Source organism: Myotis lucifugus, unplaced genomic scaffold, assembly GCF_000147115.1.
Source record: "Myotis lucifugus unplaced genomic scaffold, Myoluc2.0 scaffold_259, whole genome shotgun sequence".
Taxonomy (NCBI): Eukaryota; Metazoa; Chordata; class Mammalia; order Chiroptera; family Vespertilionidae; genus Myotis; species Myotis lucifugus.
This window is the reverse complement of record NW_005871307.1, coordinates 1,330,765-1,345,068: the sequence shown is the minus strand read 5'-3', so window position 1 is coordinate 1,345,068 and position 14,304 is coordinate 1,330,765. Positions and strand designations below refer to the sequence as shown.

General features: G+C 45.9%; 1 long non-coding RNA gene across 1 annotated transcript; it reads right to left on the bottom strand.

Annotated features, from left to right (window-relative positions):
- Positions 1 to 3,730: 3,730 nt before the first annotated feature.
- LOC111827981 lies at positions 3,731 to 9,602 on the bottom strand. The gene is made up of 3 exons (XR_002831730.1): positions 9,546 to 9,602; positions 6,094 to 6,378; positions 3,731 to 4,382 (listed from the first exon to the last, which is right to left on the bottom strand). It is a non-coding gene; the product is annotated as an uncharacterized LOC111827981 (long non-coding RNA).
- Between the last annotated feature and the right edge of the window lie 4,702 nt (positions 9,603 to 14,304).

The following is a 14,304-nucleotide window of genomic DNA, read 5'->3' as shown; positions in this document are numbered from 1 at the left end:
ATATCTGATATGCAGGATGTATTTTCATTGTTACAAATTGAACATAATTAAAGCATAGTGATTAATCACAAAAACAATATGTAATTATATATGTGTTTTCCGATGGTCTTAGGTGACCCCTGTGAAAGGGTCATTCGACCCCCAAAGGGTCTCGACCCACAGGTTGAGAACCGCTGCTCTAGTAGATTGCTTGTCTTCATTTTGTTAAGTTCTTTTTCTGGAGTTTTGTTATGTTTTTTCATTTGGGACATGTTTCTTTGTCTCTTCATTTTGGCAGCTTCCTTGTGTTTGTTTCTATGTATTAGATAGAGCTGCTACATCTGCTGGGCTTGGTAGAATGGCCTAATGTAGTAGGTGTCTTGTAGGGTTGTGACACAGCCTCCCTGTTCAACTGAGCTGGGTACACCAGGTAACCATGCCCCCCCGCTCCCCCAGGAGGCTGTATACACCCTCCTATTGTAGTTGTTTGAAAATGTTAGGAATTGTCAGTCTTGATTGTTGTTGGCATGTCAATGGGAGGGATTTACCCCAAGGCCAATTGGCTGCAAGAACTGGTTGTAACCACCATGTGGAACCAGCTTTGCAGAGGCCCACCCCACAGAGTAGGACTTATTTCAGTGAGACTCTGGTGCCCACTGAGCCCACCCCTTGAATATTTTGCTTGTGAAGGTGGTTGGGTGGTACTTTGACATGGTCTGTCTGAAGCTGTCCACCAGGTGCTCTGGCTCTGGGGCCTCCCAGGTGGTACAGGCCAAGGTCACCTGTTGCCTGTGTTCTGCCCAGAGCTACCTGACATGATCTAAGAAGCAATCTGCAGATGGCTGCTATTTGTGTTGGGCTTGCAGGTGCCCAGGTGAGGCCAAGCTTTGAACCAAGGTTGGCTTCTGCTAGTGCTGGGCCTCGGGCCAGTTAGCTAGAGGTACAGGATACGCTAGATACTGCTTATTTGAGAGATTTTTAGGAAAGTCTAAAGCATAGGCCATTTGTGGAAAAACCGCTGAAACCAGCTTGGGTGGGCCTTAAGTTGGTGGGACAGGGTCTCAAGGGATCACCAGGACAGGGCAAATAGTGTGAGCCAGGTTGATGGAGTCTCAGATATGGCACCTCCTCCTGCAGGCTCTGTGGAGAGAGGGCTCATTAAAGGAACAATGGCTTCTGCCTGCACTGCTATCTGAGAGAAAGCTGCCATGAAGCTCTCACACTGATGCTGGACAATTCAGTTCCTACCCATTTGTCCCTGGTGCCTTTTGAGCTGCTACACCGGCACTGGAGCTCTGAGGAAGTGAGTCCAAATAACTCCATGCACAGGCCTTTAAGCTGAACAGTCTAGGACTCCAGCAGCCCTCAGTCTCAGCCACAATCTCTGCTGGTTTTTACAGTCAGAAGTTATGGGAACTTCCCCTGCTGGCACTAGAATCCTGGGTTTAGTTGTATTTTTTGATGTGAGTGCTACATCTGGAAGCCAATGCATTCTGACTTTGCCATCAGATGCTAAAATATTGAGGTGCACATTTAGGATTTACCTATCAAGCAATTTTTCATTTTCAAAGATGAAAGTCACTAACGTGGCAGTAGATATGCACATATTTAGAATTTACTGCCATACCATAATTAATTATATTTAAACAATATATGCTGCATATTGATTAGCCATAAACATAGTTCCCATAAATAGAGTTAATTAGTATAAATTTTCTACAATCAAATCTTATCTTTAATTATTATTTCCTTATTTTTTTTGCTTGGAGGTATAACATTGTCAACTTCTGATTTCTTTGATACCCTTTCTGTTAAACCATCACAACACCATTTCACCTCAACCCAGTAGATAGTCCTACATTTTAGAGGATAGATAAGTGCACTTTCAAGGGGGAGCAGAAACTTTGATATAAACAAACATATGTTTAAGTTCTGGTTCATCTGTGCTTAGAGTTGTATAATCTTGAAGAAGTTATTTAATTCCTGCATCCACTGACCATTGCTGAATAACAAACTATCCCAAAACTTACTGGTTTGAAACAAACAAAAATGTATTATACTCATGATTCTGTGGGTCGGCTTATTTTTGCTGGTCTTTCCTGGGCTTACTCAAGTTATTTCATTCAAAAACCAAACTACAGTCTTGGTTTCTCTCCATGTGATCTTGCTATGAAGGCAGCTTGGGCTTCCTCACAGCATGGTGGCCACACGGTTCCAAGAGGGAGAAAGCAGAAGCTGCCCAGATTCAAAGAGGGAGAAATTGACCCCCATTTCTTGATGGGAGAAGCTGCATGCACATCAGGGATGAGAGGTATTTTGGCAGCCATATTTTCAGGCAACCTACCATACACTCCCTGAATCTTAATTTCTCTATTTGTAAAAAAGGGAAAATGCCCATGATGCTAGGTTATTGTGTAAACTCAATGAAATAATATATATGAAACTGCTAAATGAGCCTGAAAGATGAAATAGCTGCTCGATAAATGGCATTCATTCTTCTTCCCCCTTCCTTGGCTCTGCCCCAAATATGCCCACCTGCCAGGCACCTATCATGTGTAATCCCTTCTCTGCTCCCTATGAACTTACATATTTGAAACTTATTTGAGGTCTCAGATGTCTAATGATTGGGATGGATAACAAAAGATCTGAGTATCAAAGCTAGAGCTTATGGACATGCTTTGGGGTGTTGGAGAATGGGGCAGATATTAGGTTGGTACAGAGGAAGAGATCAAGAATAGGGTTTAGGAACAGGGTGTGGAGAAGTGTGTGACAGAAAGGGCAATCAGAATGGTGCTCTCTGTTAAGCCTGGGATCTGCCTGAGTATCTTCTACTTCCTCCTGATGTTAAAGAGAGTTCAAAATTTACTATGACATACATCTTTCTTTAGGGCCATGGTTTTCGACAGGTGTGTGTGTGTGTGTGTGTGTGTGTGTGTGTGTGTGTGTGTATGTGTGTGTGTGAGGAGGGGAGAGAAATTTTTACTTCTCAGGGGCCATTTGGCAATGTCTGGAGGCATTTTTGATGGCCACAGCTGGTGGAGGATGCTACCAATGCTACTAGCATCTAGTGAGCGGAGACCAGGGATGCTGCCAAACTGGACTCACAGGACAGCCCCAAGAACAAAGAACCACCCTGCACAAAACATCAAACCCTGCTCTAGGGCTATTGTGATTTCTGCTGTTGAAAGAGAAGGCTCCCTGACCATCCCCATCCTAATCAAACGAGGCATTTCCTGACAATTTCAAAATTCCTTTAACAAGTTATGATTTTTTCACATCATAAATAGAGCTAAAACCCTCTTCATAAATTTTCATAGTGTGAGCCTTTACTTATGTGTGTTATGGTCAGAGGGAGCTAGAAGAATGGAAGAAATTTAATTAAGGATGCCATAGAATGAGATAATAATATGATGTTTAATAAGAGTTAATATTTATTGAGTCCTTCCTGTATGTCAGATCCTGGGCTGACCATTTCACATGTCACATTTCACATGTGTCCCTGCCTGGTGGGGAAGGGTGTGACAGACAAGGCAAGCAGAATGATGCCCAAGCTCTCTATCCCACAGGTCACACATAGCTCCTCCCGCAGGGGAACTCCTGTGTGTCCCTGGGAGCACTGCTCCTCCAGTCTCTTAGGATATTGGGGATGAGGTGGAGCTTACATTTCTTCTGGTTACTTTTTTTGGGTAAGATTTATTGAGATATAATTCACATAAAACAAAATTCAGTGATTTAATGTATACAATTAAATCATTTTAACATATTCTCACAGTTGTACAGCCATCACAATTAATTTTAGAATATTTTTATCATGCCCCCCAAACCCCATATGCATTAGCAGTCCCCCCTTCCCCTTAATTACTTTCCTAACCATTAATTACTTTCTGTCTCTAGATTTGCCTGTTCTGGACATTTCATATAAATGGAATTATACAATCATACAAAACGTGCTCTATTTCTTATCATACAATGTGTAACTGGTTCTTTCCATTTAACAATGTTTTCAAGGTTCATCCATGTTGTAGTATGTATTATAAGCACTTCATTTCTTTTTTTTGCCAAATAGTCCATTATATGAATATAGCACACCTTATTTCTCTGTTCATCAGTGGATGGACATTGGATTTTTCCACTTTTTGGCTATTGTGAATAAAACTGTTATGAATATTTGTATATGTTTTTATGTGGACGTAAGTTTTCATTTATTTTGGGTAGACCTAGGAGTGGAATTGTTGAAACCTATATGTTTCAAGGAATAGCCAGACTGATTTCTAAAGCAACTGCACCATTTCACATTCCTACCAGCAACATATGAGGGCTGCGATTTCTCCACATCTCCTCCAACACTGGGTATTATGTCTTTTTGATAGTAGTCATCCTAGTACTTCTGGTTAGTTCTTGCTCTATTAAAAAAAAAACTCTGCTCAGCTCTTTATCTCGCATGTCACCTCCTGTGTTTCTTTTGTCCTTTCTCTTTCCATCAGCCTCACAGAGTCCTTTTTCTTGCCTTAAAACTAGTTAATGTAGTGGAGTTTGACAGGTGACTTGGGGCTGACAGTGGGGGTGAGTGGGGAGAGGCATCACTGCACAGCACGCGAAACAACTTATGAGCAACTGTTAGTTTCTTTAGAGCTCCTCAGCCACTGCAGGTGCGAGGAGTTTCTCACCAGCCCAATGTCTTCTTTAGGAGCTATGGCCTCCTGCCCTGTGCTGGTTCCCTCTTCCCCTCCATTGTCATTTATTTCTGAGCTGTCACCCATACTCTAGGGTTTAAAATTGTTCTCATCTATCATGCCCAACAATTTAGCTCCCCAATCTCCCCCTCACCTACACCAGCCTTGCCCTGGAACAATCTGACCACAACTAATATATCCCATACGTTGCTAAACTGGATAGTTTCTCTGAGAGAGATTTGCCTCTGGCTTTTGTCCCCTTAAAAAAAATTCTACACAATTAAAGCAAAAACAAAAAATCCCCCCAAAACAAAAGCAAAACAAAAACAGACAAACAAAAAACCCCACAATTGATTCAAATCCCACCACTAACAAAGTTATAGGCTGAAGAAGAAAAATCTCTCTCTCTCACCTCACCCTAGTCTATCCCCTACGAGCAGCCATGCATAACCATCTGTGGGCATTTTCTAGAACTTACATAAACATACATGCATGTGCACAGCATAAATCATGCTAGACATGATCTGCAACTTCCCTTTCCACTTAGATGCTGTATTGTGAGCATATTCCATGTTTGCTTCTTCCATTTTAATAGCCGTGGTGGTCCATGGTATGAGTTTACCACAGGAACTTACTCACTGATTTCTCTAATAATGTACACAACCACCTCATCCTATCAGTAATGCTGTGGTAAAACCCACACCCAAGGCACCTGCATGACCCTGAAAATGAGTGCCTCCTTCTAGTTTGCACGCAAAGAGTAGCTCTCTCGCCTCACCTTAGTCCCAGCCCTTGTACCCATTATCCATCAATTTCCCTTAGAAACACAGGGAATGAAGTAGGGTTCTAATCTCCCCCCTCAATTATCCCTGTTCATTGAGTTACTTATCCTCTCCCTGGTGAATTGAAATGGAACCTTATTCTATAATGGAACCATATATATATGTACACACACACACATACACACACATATGTATATATATTGGGGGGGGGGGAGTTATTTCTGTTTTTTTTTTCTATTTTGTTCCATTAATCCATGTATTTTTATTCGGTTAAAGCCATATAGTTTGTTTGTTCATTTTGTTTGAATATAGCCCCACTTTGCATCCCATCCCAACTGACTCCACCCTTAGGGCCAGTCCTTACCCAGAAGTTATGGATCCAGCTTGCCAACTTCCCTTACCTCCTGTTCCAGAGGCTGGTCCCCTGGAAAAGTGTGAACGTGGGTGTCGCCGGCAGCCATATTGCTTTGATTGTAACAATTCCATAGTGAGCTTTAATACACAGCAAGCCAAGGTCCCAACCCATACTAATTTTTTCAAAAAATTTTTGGCAATTGTGTACTTTCATGTGTATTTTAGAATCATTTTGACCAGTTCTTCTGGCATTTAAATAAACTCTTTAAAAGTCATGCATTATCTCTTTTGATCCTCACACCAACCTGATGAGGTATGTGCCACAGATGAGGAAGCTGATGCCAGAAAGTGATGCCTTATGGTGTGGTTCAGGCAGAAGAGCCAGGTACAGTCAATAAGCCATCTGACTCCAGAGCATGCTCTCACATACCCTTAAACACTGCGGGGACAATGATAAGTGCACAGTGAAGAGTTTGCGTGGTCACCATGACTGCAGATCTCTGACTGAAGGTCCTCACGGTGGCTCTGAAATCCATCATTGTGAAGGTGCTGAGTCCATGCTTCCCAGGCTGCTCCCAGTCAAGAATCTCCTGCCATAGAGAGCAGACCCGCTGAGTTTCATCGATGAGGCCTCATCATCAGTCACCGGACCCCAGCGCTGTCCAAAGGCTCAGCACATGTTCAGTTCAGGGCCCTGGTGGGAAAAACCTGGGACCCTGAAACAGGTATCCAGGAACCAAGGGTGTGGCAGTAGGAGTGGCCTTGCCATCCCTCTGGTGACTCACTAGGGGATTACGTGCTTCCTTTCCCTGCAATTGTAGGCTCACTACAGGGCTGGAGGGCCTAGTGATGGTAAGGGAACTTTACGTTGTGGCTGCCACCAGGGCATCTTGGACAGTGCGTGACAAGAGCCACCATCCTGGCAGGGGTTAGTGACCCCGAGCAGTGCAGGAAGAAGGGCTCCTTTTACACATTTGAGTGAAATGCAGGGGATCCCCTTGGGTGCCTCTTATTACCTTCTGCCCCACAGAAACCATGAATAGGTCCCCCCAACGACCCTGGACTGAGAGTGGATCAGTGCCCTCCAGGAAAGAGGTTTGGGTATCATGCCCAGGTAAGCCATCAGTTCTACTGAGACGAGAGATACAAGTAAAGGGAAATCAGACTGGATAGTGGAGGAGGGAGGGGATAAATATGAGGTTGGCCTTGAGTTCAGCGGTATCTATGGGGACTTGGTCCCACTAACTTTCTTCTGGAGTTTCCTCTGAGGAAGAGAGAGGCATGGGGGCCATGGAAGGACTGCTACCTGACACTGTGGGGAGAAGCAAATATATGGCATGTTATGGTCAATATATGGCATGTTTCGCCCAAAACTCATATACTGAGTCTCAACCCCCAGTACCTTAGAATGTGACTGTATTTGGAGACAGGGCCTTTACAGAGGTAATTAAGATGAGGTCATGGGGGGGAGGGGCTTACTCCAATAGGACTGGTGTCGTAATAAGAAGATGGGACAGGACACACAGGGAGGAAGGCCATGTGAGGGCACAGGGAGAAGGTGGCCATCTACAAGCCAAGGAGAGCAGCCTCAGAGGAGCCAACCCTGCCAACACTTTGATCTCTGACTTCCAGCTTCCAGACCTGTGAGACAATGCATTTCTGTTGTTGAAACCATCCAGTGGTATTTGATGTGGCAACCCGAGCAAACGAATACATGGCAGAAGTGGTGGACCATGGATGCCCCCCAAAATGCCTGCCACGTCTCCAACTGCAGAGGGTGTGACTGCCCGTCCCCTGCTGTCTAGCTCTGTGACCCACCACGGAGCTCTGGGAGGCCTGTTTCCCACAGACAGGAGGGCGGCTTTGGCTTGAGGGTTCTCTGTCAGCTTGGCTGAAAGTGCACTGCAGTGTCCCACTCGCCCTCCCCAAGCCTCGTTCCGGACAGTGTCAGGCCTGCCGTGCGGTCTGCCTGCTGACTCCCAGCCGCCTCTGGTTCCCATTCCATTTTATTTCTTCCAAATGTTTGCCCTAGAAACTGCTCTTGTACACACAATCCTTTCTTGTGTCTGCTATTAGAAGACACGAGCTATTCAGGTTGAGCTCCCTCTCTCTCCCCATTTCACAGGTGAAGAAATTGAGACCCACTTTCGAGAGCTCTATCTGAGCCACATCTCTTGGCCTATTTGCACCTGCCATGTGTCAGCACTTTTGTAGGCAGGTTCTTTTGCCAGCAAGTTCTGTGTGTTAAGCTGTATTTCATAATTCATATTGTGATAAAGGTATCTTTTAACTTTTACTTTGAGAATTTCCTTTTAGATAACATTCATATCCGCCTTCTCTGGGTTTATTCTCTCCTGGTCACTCATGGCTATCTAACCTCCTGTAATATTTTGCTTATTTCTCTTGCTTATTATTGCCTGGCTCACAACTACTGCATGCATAAGTAAATCACCCCAAACTTTACCATCCCCATTGCTTTCAAAGAGGTTGGTGAAAATTTCTGCCAACTTGGCATCTATCTTGCTGCATCTTTGTGCTTGTGAACTTGTCCTTAATCTTTTCTGCATTGAAAGCCCCATGAGGGCAGCTTAGAAGCAGGGAGTGAGTGAGTGAGCTGGACTCCTCCGTCCACCCTGCTGTGTTTGGGTGGGTGGGCGGGACCAGGAAAGCCTTGTGCTCCTAATAGCTCATCTGGGAGAGGTGGTAGCAGCTCTTCCGATGGGAAGAGGTTTGGATTGTTTTTAGTGATTGAGGCAGCAGATAACCAAGGCTGAGTTCAAAGTACAATGTAATGAGTGTGAATCAGAATCAGGCAGGACACATGGCTGCAGTGGGGCACTCATGCAGCTCAGCCGTCAGGGCAGGATCAGAATGTCATTATAGTGAGAGAAAGAAAGACAAAGGGAGAGAGGGAGAGGGGTCCTGGAAGTCCTCACCAGCACGGCCCTGCCCAGAGGAACAACACATGAAGCCTAGTTGGTGACTTAAAGAGCAGGGCCTTGTGCTGACCGAGCAGACCTGGAGGTTGGGAGCTGGGAGCTAAGGCAAAGCTGGAAGAGGGGAGGCCAGTTCATGCTCAGGGAGCTCTCAGGCTTCTCAAGGAGCCCTGCTCAGGCTTGTGGCCTCAGGTTCCTCAGTAAGAAGGGGAGCTCTAGCTGAAGATGACATTGGTGAAGCAGCTAGGACAGAGGCCAGCACTGCCCAGAGCTGGACCCTGTCAGCTTGCCACAGGCAGGTGCCATAAAGGAGACCAAGCACCCTTGAATTGTGGGTGTGAGTGAGTCCGGTCTGGGGCTGGGGGAACCCCCTCCCACACATGTCCCCCTCCTCTCAGATAAAGGAGTGGGGCTGGTTTAGCGCCTGGTGGAGTTCGGGCCTCTGTCCTGACCATTACTGAGTAACCTGGTTCTGGCTGGCTGTGGGTGCTTGGTGACACATTTACTTTTGAAGTAAAAGTGTGACAAGTGTGCAGCACTGCTTTCAGTGAGCTCGCACAGAACCAAGGCTATATGGACATTTCCGCCAAATTAAACCCACACACCTTCTCCAATGCTTAAAAAAAGGCTTACTTTCAGATTTCAAAAAATTTCATATTAATGTTTAAATTATATTTTCAAATAGGATGCTTTAAGTGGCATGAAAGTAAATTAGAAACTCATCCCTCCCTCCCTCCCTCCCTCCCTCCCTCCCTCCCTCCCTCCCTCCCTCCCTCCCTCTCTCCCTCCCTCCCTCCCTCTTCCTTCATTGTACTGAGTACATGCTAGGTAGGGTGTCCAGAGAGATGTGAAGCCATGGTCTGCCTTCACGGAAGAAACTATTAAAAGAGCAGTCAAATGAAAGAACTTGTCAAAGATTCTTAGAGCTGTCAGGTGCTTGGTTAGATCTACCAAGCACAATCCCGCCTCCACCGGCCCCAGGAGGGTCTCAGCGCTTGAACGGGGTGTGCTGTGATGGTAACACACACACTGGATTCTGAGGCTTTGGCATAGAGTGCACAATATCTCATGAATAATCTTAAATATGACTATATGCTCACATGATAATATTTTGGTTATACTGGGCTAAATAAATTATATTACTAAATGAATTTCATTTGTTTCTTTCTACTTTATTTTAATGTGGCTACTAGAAACTTTAGAATCACATAGATGAATTATATTATACTTTTATTGGGCAGGTTAGCCCCTCAGAGTTCTTTTCCTTCTCCTACTTTCTGTGGAAACATGAAGATATAAACTCTTTATATATTCAATATAGGTAGTAATATATATTTAACATAGCTATACAAAGGGAGCCTTAAAGAGTTGATCGATCTAGGGCTTTTGGTTAGAAAGCTGGGGTTCCCCCCCCCCCGAAGGGTAAAACTTTAGATAACAACAGGGCACATATATAAGGGAGTTGAGATCATAGAGGGTGGGGGCGGGAGGGGCAGAGTGAAAGGGGAGGGACAGTGGGTGTGTGGAGAAAGGCCCTGCACTGCACCAGGAAATCGGAGTTTTAGTGTTCCTTCTGCCACTTAGAGGAAGAGCTGAGAAAGAGCACCTCTTGTAAAAATGCAGTGTCTGCAGCATGGAGGCCCGGGGACCCCATGGGCTCCAAGCCCTGGGCGAGCAGGGCAGATGAGAGCATTTTCATTCTGCTTTTATAAGAAAAATAGAATTCCCTGAATACAGTGTCCCTAAACTGCTTGGGACAGGGAGCTCACCAGGTTTAGGACAGGTATTAAAAAGTAAAACTAAGACAGACCCACCGAGCGTCTGGTTGTTGTAGCCGAGGACCCCACAAGGCTGACCAGGAACAGGCATCACTGCCAATGGAGCCTGGGGTGAAATAGACCTGTGGTCAGTCGTCTCCCCAGGAACCTGGGGTGAAATAGATCTGCGGGGTGCTTAAGCAACGTGATTAGCGGAAGCGCACAGGATTATGCTTATGCGTGTCTGGAGGATTCCTAAGCTGAGCATTAGGACAACCTAGGGAAAAAACAAGTTCTCTCTTACTTACGTCTCATTTTGGAGACATTATCCGCAGTATTATTTAACTGCATTAGATGGTCTTTTGGGTCTGATTTGAAATCTACAGAAATGAGAAAGGCAACACTAGGGATGTGAATGTAAGCTACTGCTTTCATCCTGAATATCATTCAAGGGTTTTTCTCCCCAGAAGAGTTTGGATTAGTATCTCCCCCAGTGCTGGTGTGTGTGTGTGTGTGCGTGTGTGTGTAAGGATTTAAGCCAGATCGTTGCTTTTTCTTGAGTGGCACTGGCTATAAATACTTAAAGTATTTTCATTTTCATTTCATTCCATGCAGTAATTTCATTTTCGCTGTGCATGCCACCCAGCCAGGAGGATTTTGTTCACCGTTTCTTCCTGCCCAGCGCTGAAAGGCCGCTCATACTAAACCATTCCAGTTCTCTCTGCTTCTGTTGCCCCATATCTCCTGTTTAGCTTGTGCAGCAGTGTAGTCATTTCAGTTAATTTGTGATAGGTGCTTGTCTATTCCACTTCACAAATAAAAAGCAGATAAAGGGTTTAGACGTTACTGTATATTTTGAGAACACTGCTCAGAGCCCTGGATGCAGTGAGGTGGGTCAACACCAGAAATAAAAGAGATTTAAAAATTTAAAAAAAAATGATTTCAGAGAGAAAGGGAGAGGGAATGAGAGATAGAAACTTCAATGATGAGAGAGATACATTGATCGGCTGCCTCCTGCATGCCTCACACTGGGGATAGAGCCCGCAACCCGGGCATGTGCCCTGACCGGGAATTGAACCATGACCTCCTGGTTCATAGGTCGATGCTCAACCACTGAGCCACGCAGGCTGGGCGAGAGACATTTTTTAATCTGGGGGAATTCTAATCTTAAATGGAGACATTTTAGGTAAACACAAAGCAGAGAAGGACACATGGGAGCTTTCTGTTTTTTGTTTGTTTGTTTGTTTGTTTGTGTGTTTTTTTGCCACAGCTACTTTTAATCTCCATTCGTCCAGAAGCCAAGGCACTCCTGAGACCCCACTGGGTCCAGTTACAGCTGCGTGTCCGCCCTTCCCTTTGTGGTGAATATTAGGAGGTTTGGGGTATTTATTTCTTGACCTTTGCTCTAGTTACCAACTCATAACAGGTCCTAGTCAGCCCATCGACATTTCTTCCCTGACATTTCTCTTAGTCCATGCTCTGAAGTTGATGGCCGGGCGAGTCTCACCGGTGAGCTATGAGAGCTGGTCAAATTCTCCACTCTTTCTCAGCCTCATCTGTTAGATAAGCAAAATAATGGTGCCAGCTCACAGGGCAAGGGGAGGATTAGAGCGATTAGTCACATAATGCCCTCAGCCCTGAGTCTGGCACTCAGTAACTCGCGGCTATATTTATTCTCTCTCCCCTGCCAACCTTGTCCTGGCTGCATATAGAGCAGGGCGCCCTCCAAGACTGCTCCGCGAGCCTCAGCATCCCCTGCAGCCTGGGAGAAAGGCACACTTTCTGCCCCACCCCAGCCCTCCAGGATCAGAACAGAGCTGGCCATCCTTGCGGGCAGGCTTCCTGGGGGATTTGCCTGCGCAGCCAGTCTGAGAGGCACCTATCTGGAGAGCCTGGGGTGTGATTCTGCACCCTGCCACCTCGCTCTCTGCCCTGCCCCACCTCAGTCCTGGGAACAGTCCGCGCTGCAGGTGTGGGAAGAAGCTGAGGTGGGTTCTGGGAAAGGGCTGTTGACTCAGTACTTCCGGATGGATAGGCAAAGGGTGTGGAGGATGTTGGCCCATCCCTGCCTCAAGAACAGCCAGCAGAGAGGGGGACTGAAAGGAACTTCTGAGTATGCCCTGCTGGAAGCTGGGACAATGAGGCAGGCCTGCAGGGGAGAGTGCCCTCTCCTTCCCAAAGGAGCAGCAGCTCAGCTCTCTGAGGCAGATTTGCCAGCCGGGTGCCCCTGAGGCTCTGTCCAGCTGTATCAGCAGCTCTCCCCCTCTCCTCCTTCCCCCCTCCCCCCTTCCCACCTGCGGGGGGCGGGGGGGGGGAGGAGGAGGGAGAGTGCTTGGCAGGGTCCAGCTGCTGTGCCTGGCTCCCCTCACACCTCTCTGGAAGACATTCCTGCACCCCAACCCCTACCCCAGCCAACCTAGGCCCTTGGCACCACCCATTTGTGTCTTAGTTTTATTTGCATATTTATCTCATCTGGGAAGTTGTAAGGTCCCTCCGGCCAGATTTCATTCATCCCTCAGTCACTATATACCAGGCTTTTTCTGGGGCTGGGGCTACAGCTGAGAACAAAAAGCACAGCCAGCACCCCCAGTCCAGGCGACATCATCCAACAGGCTCCCCAGGGTTTCTTTGCTTCTGTCCATTCTTCACACATCTTGCACTTACAAGCACAAATCACTTCACTTCCCGCTTAAAATCCTCTAATGGCTTCCGTCACGTTTCAAATAGAATCTGCGCTCCTTTCCAGGCCTCTGAGGCTCATCCAAAGAGCCTTTGGCAGCTCTCTGCTCTCACCTCCTCCCCACTCTTCCCTCAACTCCAAACCTGTTCCTGCTGCAAGCTTTCCCCCTTTCTCTTCCCGGAATGTTCTTCCCCAGACTCACAGGGCTTACTCCTTCCTTCTCATCATCTGAGCACTCCATGTATGTGACCCCACTCACCTCATGGTGCAACTCTCCCATTCTGGTTTCGTTTTCTTCAGAGCATTTATCATTGCCTATCTTATTACTATTATAGTGTATATGCATATTTTACTTGTTTCTCTCAGTCTCCTCTAGAAATTCCCTGGAGTTAGAAACTTAACTGGCCTGTTCATTATTCTGTTCCCGTGCAGTGCCTAGCTTCTGGCTGGCACCTAAGAAGAACTCAATAAATATTTGTTAAATGAATGAATCAATGGACAAATGATTGGACTTGGAGTTTATAGAATCATTAGATCCTGATTTGGGTGTCAATCTTTTCCCCCTTCCTCCCTCCCTCCCTCGGAAGAGGGAGAGGCTTTGGAAGCGTCCAGCAGGCTGCAAATGTGTTCTCAGTCCTGAAGGTTCATTAGGTTGTCCTCGGGTGAACCCCGATGATGCTTGCTGGCCCTCGCAGAAGTCCTTCAGGATGTCAGTTACAAATAGCTTTAAGGGAAATTTGCTATTGACTATTATTAGCTTGAGGATAATAAACATTCACTGGTGTTTTTCCTATGGTACAGATGCTACTTTAAGGGGTTTTGAAATATTCTTTAGGACCCAGACAGAAACACATCATGGGTTTGTCTCGGGTTATTTGTCAGAAAGTACCAAGTCTGGGCAGGTGAGTTTTCCAGAATAAGAAACCATCAACCATCTTAATCCTAAAATGAAAATGCAACTATAAAAATCTTTGATAGAAGGCTTTCTCGTGGAGCAAAATCTTTATCTGCACCTACATCTTACATTAACTCTCCTTGGGTATGGCCTGTGGAGAGAGGAAGGGTCTCTGTCTAAAGTTAGAACCAGGAAAATAGTTCCCAAGACTTATGTCTTATGTCTTTCTCGTTCTCTTTTCCTCTTTC